The sequence below is a fragment of the Syngnathus acus genome, chromosome 2 (genome assembly GCF_901709675.1).
Source record: "Syngnathus acus chromosome 2, fSynAcu1.2, whole genome shotgun sequence".
Taxonomy (NCBI): domain Eukaryota; kingdom Metazoa; phylum Chordata; class Actinopteri; order Syngnathiformes; family Syngnathidae; genus Syngnathus; species Syngnathus acus.
Window position 1 is genome coordinate 6428155 of NC_051088.1, and position 10945 is coordinate 6439099.

General features: G+C 39.6%; 1 protein-coding gene across 2 annotated transcripts in view; it reads right to left on the reverse strand.

Annotated features, from left to right (window-relative positions):
* plxnb1a (plexin b1a) overlaps positions 1-9460 on the reverse strand; it is a 41159-nt gene extending 31699 nt beyond the window's left edge. For both annotated transcript variants that reach the window (XM_037279219.1, XM_037279218.1), the window contains exon 1: positions 9184-9460. The gene's annotated coding sequence lies outside the window, so the exon portion shown is untranslated. The remainder of the gene's footprint in view (positions 1-9183) is intronic.
* Positions 9461-10945: the final 1485 nt, after the last annotated feature.

The window sequence follows — 10945 nt, forward strand, 5'->3', positions numbered from 1 at the left end:
GAGGTGTGTGATTGTGATCTGGAGACAAAGGAGTTATTGCCAAAGGGTTAAGCACCCGATAAAACCTGCAAGAAAGCAGGCAGATGATTCTCGATGTCATTAATCATAAGGACAACACCCTTTTCATTTACCTGCCATCTCTTTATAAAGAATGGCTCCCGTTGTCACAGTCTTTTGTAGTTGGCCTCTACTGATAGTATTGATAGTAACTATATCCAATTAAGAGAGTTGGTTGTTCAACTCTTAGGCTGTGCTACAGACCAACTATGAAAATGAAAGTATCAAAAACAGCATCAGAAAAGTCCAGAGTGCCAGACTACGTTTCCATCATGCTGTAGCACTACAAATCGGTCAGGCCTGACAAATTCCTACCAAACTGCTCCACGAAGCATCAAGATGTTTTTGTTCGGGAAGGGCATGGGCGCGGACCCAACACTAATATGGCTAATGGCTTAGGGAACCCCGTTGCTTTTTTAAATGAGGCCTCCGCTCCTCTCGTCCAGTGGGGGAAGAGCAGGTGAGCAGAGATAAGAAAGAGCCAAGGCGAGAGGGAGATTTGGGAGAGCAATATGGTTTAACTCTGATCTCAAGAAGCAAGGAGGGGCTGGGATGCAGAGGGTGTGTGTGTGTGGGTGTGTGTGCGTGTGTGTGTGTGTGCATGTGCGCGTGGATGCATGACACACTTAGTGTGGAGCAGTCCACATAAGGACTGGCGAGCAAATTAGAATGTCCCATGAGGCATTAAGACACCTGGCATCATCAATGATTGATCATTTCTGGGGCATTTAACTAAAACAGTCAAAAAAGAGGAGAAATACATTGAAGGTCTATGAGATGACAGAAATGCAATATTATTATTATCATTATTATTATTAATGATAACACCCGCACAAAATTGACTTGTGAATCCGTGACAAACTATATATACTGTAGCATTCTAAAACGTCTTTTACAAAATAAACATTTCATTTGTACTGCTATGCGAGTATTATTAATTTTTATAATAGTCAATGTTGTTCATGTTAAATTGAAATGCCTCTTCAGAAGTTGAATAACCTGCAAATATAATTATGCCAGGAAACTTGAGATAGCAGTAAAACTGGCTCGGACCTCATGGCCTGGCATGAATGCTGAGTATTTGAATAAAGGCTTGGATGCACTCTCACTGTCAGAACTGATGCTCAGAGATGCATTATTAATGAGAAGAGTCTGAGTGATCTTTCGGATTAATTATGTTATCTTTGAAACCAGGCTTCTCCCTTTGTGTTCAATGCTACAAAAACGTCAATATTATTCTTTTTAACTTCATCTAAGACGTTAACAACATTCATGTCTACTCAGATTTACTCAATATAACTGTGTTTGACACCGTCAAAGTATCCTCACTGGAATCTACAATAAAATTGTCAGACTGATGAGAACTTAGTATCACAGTACATTGACACTTTTTTTCTGTTCAGGAGAAACATTGTTTTGGAAAAGGCATTTGGTATTATACATCAGAATAAGAGCTATCAGCTTTGAGTCCCTTCCTTTGAGTCTTCACTCGTCTTCAAAACAAATGTGAATGCAAATACGTACAGTACAAGTTATTAACCTTTTTAGTTGGCTTTTAACCATATAACGATAATAAGTATCAGCACAAGCTGCTAATCAAAATGTAATACGTCCTTCACACAGTCGTTGGAATTTTGTTATTGTTGCTTTTCATTTCCAACAAAGGCTCATGACTAGCGATCACCATGTGAATGTGGCAGATTTTCTTTCCTCCTCATTCATCATCAGGACACACACATGCGCCCAAAAATGCTCATTGTCATCTACTGTGGCTTGTTGTTGGTTTCAATTAGCAGATTCAACATCTGACACTGGGCCATGGTCGTTTCTATTGATTGGCTGACGCCACACAAATGCAAGTGTCAAGGGCAACTGGGGTCAAACTGTGCACCCAGGAAAAAGAAAAGACGCAACAAATAGCAGCTGGGCGGGACAGAGGGAGGAGAGAGAGGCATACAGATATGGCCTGTCAAGGTTTGCCTCAGTAAGATGAGTTGGGGAGGAAATTTCATTCAGCCAGAGAACAAAAACATGATGGATAAGGGGATACATGCTCAGTGGTTGTATAATTCTTCTATTAAAAAAACAAGTATACATTACCGCTTATTAACACATATTAACTTATTTTGATGGATTGGTTTAGTGTGCTAAATTACAAAATGTCAATGTGGCCTTTGGGAGAAAAAACAATTGGATATCCTTGAAATCTCACTTGCCACAAATGAAATGATAAAAAAAAAGTTATTTTTGTATGTCCTATGGGTTCAAATGGATTTGGTGGGATTCAAGCTACACAAGTGCTTCTTCAGACTCCTTAGTGGTCTTCAAATCTGTTTGTCCAGCTGCTAAATTGCTCCCTACAAAGTGCAAACACACACGCACATATTCATACACACTATAAAAGTAACTTCTGCTCTATTTTTCAAGCTTCTGTCACCCGCCTTCATGTGAAAACACAATATTAGAATAATAAGCATGGTGTTGATTTGCGTAGAAGAGGGAGGACCCCACCTGGAGATAGACACACAGAGAGCCGCTACCATCTGTTGAGAACCGAGAACATCATGAAGTCAACTTGAAGATTTACTGGAGGTCTTTTTGGCAATGAGTGTCATATTACATGTAGTTGGGAAATGCATTAAATGGCTTCAAGTCATTTCAGCCCTCAATCAGCGTTTATGACACCTCATATGCTAGTTGCAGTGAAACTTAATAGAGGCAAAACAACTTTAAAGAAGAATGAAATGTGTAATACAATAAATGTGTCACAATAAATGCCGTGTTGCAGAGGCACCTCATGCTTCTCATGATACCAACGACCACGCAAGTGTAAAAACTTACTAAATGGGATTAGTATTTCCTGTTGAATTGCAGTTTATGGACAAGTGGAATGCAACACAAATACTGTAATGAAGGAACTGTGTCAGAATTATGTATTTATTACCATTTCTGATCGATAAAGTGGAGCCTAGGCTGATTTGGGACGAGAGGTATAATAATCTTGCTTAGATTTATTTTGCTTATTCACTTGCATGATTGACATAGGGAATAAATACAGAGATCCATCTCACATTCATACCTAGGGGCAATTTAGAATGTCCATGTTTTATGAGAGGAAGTTGGAGTATCAGCAAAGAATCCCCACAGGAAGAACAGGCAAACTAAGCAAAAATACCTGAGTCAGATGGAGTGAAACACATAACCTTCTTGCTGTCACCAAGTGGTCATGCACTAGTTTGTTGCCTACAGTACTACATTTTTTTTTAAACAGGTCATAATAGCACCTAAATTTCTTTTAATTGACTGTTTATACGTAAAGGGATATATGTACATAGATATTTTTGAAATAGAGGAAAGAAGAGGTTTGACAAGTTATTAAATAACAATCACATCAGTTGTATGGGGATGGCTGTTCTGCTTGAATGAGTGGGATGTCAGTTTTCATTTAAGGTTCCGCTTTTGAAAATAGCATGAAATATGCTTTGACAGTTTAGATCAGTTTGCCACGGTAGTTTTAGGATTATAAAAATTGATGTGGTTTGAATCGTCATCACAGGCTGTGTGGGTGTGATTGTGAAAGATGTACATCGATAATGTTGTTCCTATTCCAGTCTCAATTGTCTCCCAAAACCAGTAAATAATCTTCAGACTGCATCGAATGCTGTAACTCTGCAATGGTAAAACAACAGAATGTTGACAAAAAAATGGCATGGTTTTGATGTTACCCCACACAAATTTGACAAATAAAACATGAAGAACTGAGCTGAACAAAACTGTAGCCATTCCTGAGGCATTTTCTACCATTCAGTTGACTGCTCTTAAATGTCAACATTCCTCAAATGGGAAATAGGTTTGATGCAGACATTAAGCAAGCTACCCAAAAGAATTCAATTTTCATCATACTTTTCTTAGAGATTTATGTGACCGTGTGCTTTTTTGTAAAATAATCATATTATTCACATTCTTTATTTCCCTCATTTACTTAATTTAAACATTGAATGTTTGTTTAAAAACAAACATACAAAAAATGCTTTTTGCAGGAATTTTCAATTAAGGCAGGAAAAACTCTGTTGGTTTTATACTGGGTGGCAGCCTCAAGGTTTTACAGTTTAATCGTCAACTTTATTACTCTCCCCACAGCTTTTTTATTAATCAGTGGGAGACTTAGGAGGGTTTTATTCCCCCCAACATCACAGCGTCAAAAAAGTACAACATAAGCTGATTCTCCGATGTAAACAGTACAAGAATCCTCTCAAGAAGGGAAACACGAAGAAATAGTCAACGGCTTTGTCTGATAAACAGCCACTATTAAATGTTCCCCCCCAGCGCTACGCTGTCTTTTTTGTCAGCATATTTTACAGGAAGTACAAGAAATAACACGTTGTTTTACTAGAACAATGTTTATCACTTTATAAAAACACCCCAAAACTAAATGTAGAGCTCCAGTAATATGAGTGACCAGCTAGAGTTGACGCCAGGAAAATCTTCTACCAAGAATCTAAGACGGCCCTGAGGGGAGAAGATTCCTATTTATCCTTTTCTTCTAAGAAGCCCAAAGAGATTTGACCGAAGTACTATCTTACTGCATCTAGATTGATGCCCTCAAATCCCCTTTGCGGCTAATAAACATAAGGATCAAATGATGCTCCTCATAATAGCGAGCACCTGCAGCCCCAAAGTCGGCTTTGAGTGGAGCAGACTTAGCAATGGCCCGAAGACTTGCTTTGTATGTGTACAAACATGTAATCCTAAATCCATTCGCTATACTGACAGGAGACTAAAGCAGTTGAGCTGGGTTTGCCTGATCAATCAATTCCCACGATTTTATCTTGACACTTGTGCAAATGATATCGATTACACTGACTACTGGTAATGCTTGGTAGAAAATATCATTAATTTGCATGTATTTGTTGTATGGCGTGTCATTTATGTACTGTAATGAATATGACTGACAGCTGCCTGTATCACCAGGTCATAAAAAGGCAGTGAACACACTTCTTCATAGAACAGAATTCTCCAGCTGTGAGTCAGATTGCTGGCATAGTTGGGCAAAAGCAACTGTCCTGGGGTTTGTCAGTTGGTATTAGGGCCAAAGGCTTAGGGGGAAGCAGGTTTACATTTCTGGCTTCTAGCAACTAAGCTTGCACAGGGAAATGACTGATTGTACAGACATTGAGCATGCTGAATTGCTAATTACTGTTAAATACAGCTCTTGATTTCCATCTGACAAAGACATTTATTTTGTTGCAAACAGTTTTCATAGCAAGTCGGTATTATTTGTCATAGCTATGAATCTGAGTACATTCTCTGAAGCGTAGCATGCTGCCTGCTGGGCAGCAGTAACCCTCGCCCGATTTTGATGATGACTTCTTAGAGAATATACTGTGTGTGGTGTACTATATATAGGGGGTTAGAAATTAGGAGGTTTTTTTTCAGGGGTCTAGGTTGTTGGCTGAACTGAGAATGAATCTCTAGGGAGTCGGGTACAGGGACTAGGGATGGTGGAAATGCAAAAACATGTGTTGGGCCTTGGGGCTGCTTCCTTACAATAGAACCACACCCTCCTCTTACTCTTTCTTCTGTCCTGCTGTAAACAGATTAATTTTGAGAAGTGGATTACATTGCTACGATTTAATCTTGCCCAGCTTGCGTTAGATTCAAATACAAAAGGGCTTTATCCTGCTGATTCAATGAAATCGCAAAGTAATTTAATTGACCAAATATAAAAGTGTTTCTAGTTTGAATTCAAAGGCATGGTGATCAGACCAGCAAAAACACCAAAGATTTTGCATGGACCTAAAAGGACAGATAACATTTCACAGAATTTTATGAACTACAACCCAGCCCCAACACAGTGTCCACTGTCCACTTCAGATTATTGAAACTATATGGGGGCAGTATAAAGTTATACATAGTGTGCTCAATTGCTCTTCTTTCGATTGAGTAATTGCACTCCATTTTTTAAAATAAAATCCACACAAAATTAACGATCAATTTATGGATTCATTATAATGGTCGTCCCTATGAAAACAATACAGCAAGACGTTTTGACTAAAACGAGGTCACAACACATCAAATGATTTTAAATCTTAAAATAGAGAAGACCATTTATGACAATCCCAAAAAGTTCAAGAAATGCTGACAAACTTCGAACAATGACTGTCTGCAACCAAGCACATTACATCTGTGAGTGATTTTCGCGGTGCTCCTTTGTGTACAGTCAGCATGAGGGGTTATTGGGGATTTGCATCTAAGTACAGTGGATGGAAGCTTGCTGCTCGTGAAAAGAGGCATTCATTAGGCTGCCAAAGAGAGTCAGCCAAACACCCTCACAGGCTTAATTAAAGCCCCATATCCAATCAAGGGAGCAGCTAGAGTAGAGTGTGTATATCTGAATCAACTATTTCAGCTGCATTTTGCCAGCATGGTACGGACAGGGGAAGAAAATACGGTTTCCTTATCTGACCAGCGATGCCGGTGGCCACGCTAGTGCTCCAGCAAAAGCAAATTCTTCACTCCCACACCCTTCTGTAGCACAAACACCCATAAGAGAAGAATGCACCATGCAAGACCACCAGCTGCTACAAGGGCTGGTAGGTTAACACCCAAAATACTTTTAATATCCAAATCGAGCATGCACATTGTCACAGTGGACATTTGAAAACTTCAAGAAATTGTGACGCCAACCCGACCAAGACGCCAACCCGACCAAGACTATTAGTGTTGAGTGAATTATGTATTGAACTGTGGGTATGAAATCGAGCTATAAATCACATTTACTTTGTTTAAATAAACAAGGTGCTGATATCCATGTGTACATTATTGCAGATAAAAGCATATTTCCGCTGTCCTTCATGATAAATTCCTATTTCAGTCAACTTAACAGCTAAATGGAGCGACGCTACCAAGGCTGTGTGGATGCAAATGTTTCACTTGCTTCCTGTGGTCACTTGTTTACAGCAGCCTGTTTTGTTTTTCAAATGAAATTACCCTTTTAAAATGGTGACGCATATTATTTCTTCGTGGACTCAAAACAATGCCTACAAGTCGGATTCATCAAATTCGACACGATCACCACAATTCCTATAGAAATATTGCACGTCATGCCAAAACATATTTGCTGGCTCTTCACACAAAATGAACCACAAAAACATTTTGCATGCCCCTCAGTGACACCTGAGATTGAACAGATGCAAGGGAGGGTTTACATGGCGTCTCTTTTCAAAAGCGTTAGGATTCCTCATTATCCATTGTCCTGGTGCTGCTCAAAGGCTGCCAGTCGGATTTGGTAACTATAAATTATTAGAGCCAGTTGACGGCTGTGTTCATACTTCCAGTCTTACTTTTATGATTCATAAAAATGCCTAGAAGATGGTCGTTTCAGCTGCGGAGCATCACTTTTCAGTGACCAGCTGCCAGTTTAAGTGCCTTTCAACCTACTGCTGCATGTGTGTAAGGGGTTGGAGGTCCAGATGGTAACCAAAGCACTTCCTGCATGCCACCTATTGACAACTGCACAGTGGAATAATGTGAAAAGCTCTTTAGAGAAGGAGGAGGAGACAATTGTCATATTCTGGTGAAAATCTCATTGCCGTTAAAGCAGCTGAAATGGCAAATGTGACAGACGTGGACTGAATCCAATTCACACAAAAGTCACACAAACATGCACACTTTCATTCATATCCTTTAAATAAGTCAAGAGTGGGTAATGTGATATAGCACTTTGGGAAGCGACCCTCGGTTAGCAGATGGCCAGCTATCCAAGAATGTCTGGAAGCTGGAAACACCCTGGGCACGAGGGAGCAGAGCAAAGGGCAGACTGAGGAGACGCCAGGGTTGGCATATGTCAGAATGAGAATATTTTCAAAGGCTGTAAAGGGAATTTTTGGGCCTCCTCAAATAACTTGGATTACTGTTCTTGACTGCATGTGAGGCAACAACTTATTAGGGTGGTGCCTTCTGCTGAATCGTGGTCAGCTACTGTACACTCTGAGGTGGCTACAGCAGCACAAGAGAATAGCCCAGGGCCCCCCTGAACGAAAATTCAATCCTGCTTCTGAAATACCAAAATTCTCCCAAAATACATTGAAGCACTTTAGTCCTCAACTCCTCTGAAGTTGGCAGTCGATTCAAAATGTTAGCCTAAGGTACACAAGACGCAGGTGCATTGTCACGATCAGCCGTTTCTTTCTGAAAATACATGTTGATACTATTTCTAACAATTGGCTGCCCTGCTGCCTACAAGTCATTTCATTTTGTTCTTTTAGTTTTACACTAAGTATCAAGAAGGGGGCCATCATAATTAGTGGTAGTTTGGATAAATAAATTGTGCTAACAACCTTTGATAAAGAAGAAAATAATTTGGGATGACAATTTCAATTCTTTTGTTAAAGGTACGGACAGGTGCTGCCTCACAGCCAAGAGGTTACAGGTCTTTGTGGAGTTTGTATGTACGTGCTGTGCTTCTAATAGTTTTCTCCAACTTCCTCCCACATTCCAAAAGCATGCATTTTCGATTAACTGAAAAATTGTAAACAAACACAGAGCTGCTCAACTTCTTCTTGATTGATCTCATGTTTGATTTTTTTTTTTTTTTTTTTTAACTAACATGATACTAATGCAATTCCCAGCAGTATTTAAGCAGCCTTTTCCAGGACGCATGATTAATCCAAGAGGCACTCTCCAGATTACCAAGGTACTGACTGCACTGTATTAATCAGCACGTCAACAAGTGTAAACTATGATTTCTGGGTGTGCAACTGAGGCGTCAACGGAGCAGTTGTGCACATGTGCAAATGCAGCAGACGGCGTTAGCAGGTGAACAAGGCATAAGGCATTCGGCATTTGGTGCACGCGCCTGGCGCATTCCTTTGTCAGCTGACAAAGGAGGGACTCCTTCCAGGGATGTGGAGCTGCGTGTGGGTGCACAAGATGCAGTAACAGTGACGTGTTTTGAGGGATCTGTCTGCAAAACGCAAACTTTCCCAAAAATCAAAATAAACCTGACTAAAAGTGTCAAACAAGTATGGCAAACCGGGGCTAGAAAACCACACGTACACACACAAAAAACTGCTTTCCTAATAAATTAAATCCATTGATTCAAACGAAAGTACCCGGTGAACTTACTTGAAATCGGCTGTCCAGGATGATGCGATGAGCGGCTCACTTCTCTCATAAGCAGCGAAGTAGATCCACCGCAGCAAGCTTTGCAGCGCTTTCTCGGTTCTATATGCCTCGATCGTACGCACAGTTTTTATTACTATTTAAGTCTAATTGCTTGCAAAATGTTGTAACAAAAACTCCAGTGTCCGAATAAAGTGTTGCGCGTGTATACTCATCAACCAGAGCAAAGCGTTTTCCTCCTGCAGGTTGCTGGTTGCGCGACTGTCCTCTCCAGCCTCTCCAGTATGATAGGGCGGGACAAGAAACTACACAAAGTCCTCCCAAAATAAAACGCCAGGCGACAGACTACCGTTTTTTTCCGTGTATAATGCGCCCCCGTGTATAATACGCACCCTAAAAATGGCATGTTGATGCTGGAAAAAAGCCTGTACCCATGTATAATACGCACCCAATTTATTTATTTATTTTTTTTTTTTTTTTTTTTTTTTAAGTCCCAATGATCGTCACACACGCAGGGAGGCAATGGGTCCCATTTTTATAGTCTTTGGTATGGTCTTAACTAGGCTGGATGTATTTTTTTTGTTGGCGTTGATTTCTCTGACTGCCCATAAAGGCACCACCGCGATCAGATGAAAAGAGAGGAAAGTGACGTGCGGACATGTGAAAAAGGCGGCTCTGTATGGGAGAGACGTTGAAGAGGAATAAAAACACCCTTGGAAACCAAAACTTGCCCCTCGTCGTGACTCGGAGCCGCAACAAATGTTTCGGATTTGTGTAGGGTACATTGTGACAGCAAACGAGCAGGTGATCGAGCAAGCGTCTGATACGAGAGCATTGGTTTGTATGGAGCGTGTTTGAAGTGAACAGCAGAGACGAAAGGAACAAGGCAAAGTGTTGTGAAATAAAATATTACCTGTAATACGCATTTTGTTATTTGCTGATTGTATTAAACTATCACATTCATTGTCAGTCAAGAAGAGGACTATTATCCCTTCTTTGACGAAATGACCAGAGCACGGTACAAACACACTATTGTCGGTCAGTCCTGTTGTTGGTTTTGTTGTACCATGATTTTCTTAAAAAAAAAAAAAAATTTCAAAAAAAAAAAATTGCAAAACATTTGTACCCATGTATAATGCGCACCCCAGATTTTAGGGCAATAAATTAGTTAAATTTTGCGCATTATACACGGAAAAAAACGGTAATAATATTTACACTACCGTTCAAAAGTTTGGGGTCACCCAAACAATTTTGTGACCCCAAACTTTTGAACGGTAGTGTATATATATATATATATATATATATATATATATATATATATATATATATATATATATATATATATACGTTTTTTTTTTTTTTATTCCATAGTTACTATTATTATGAAAATGATGTTGCATTGTTTCGTTATAGATTTTAACTAGTCAGCATGCAGTGGCCCCACAAAATTCATTTATTTTGAAAGGGTCTCCTGGATGTGTTTCTGTTGTTGATTTGCCAGACCCAAGTATTTGGGTTTGTGTCTTACAGTTGGTTTATTCCATCATAGGCTTCTAGGGTCATATAGAAACCTTAAAAGAACAAATGGGGGGCAGAAAAGACGGAAAGAAAAAGCTGACAATTGATCTTGAACATAATAATGGTAAACGTGTGTACATGTAGAGTACATTCTGTTAGCTTTGTATTATATCGTTAAAGTAAAAAGGTTTAAAGGTTTTTCTCATTTGGGGTAATTACTATTTAGAAGGAAATTGAAGCCCTCTCG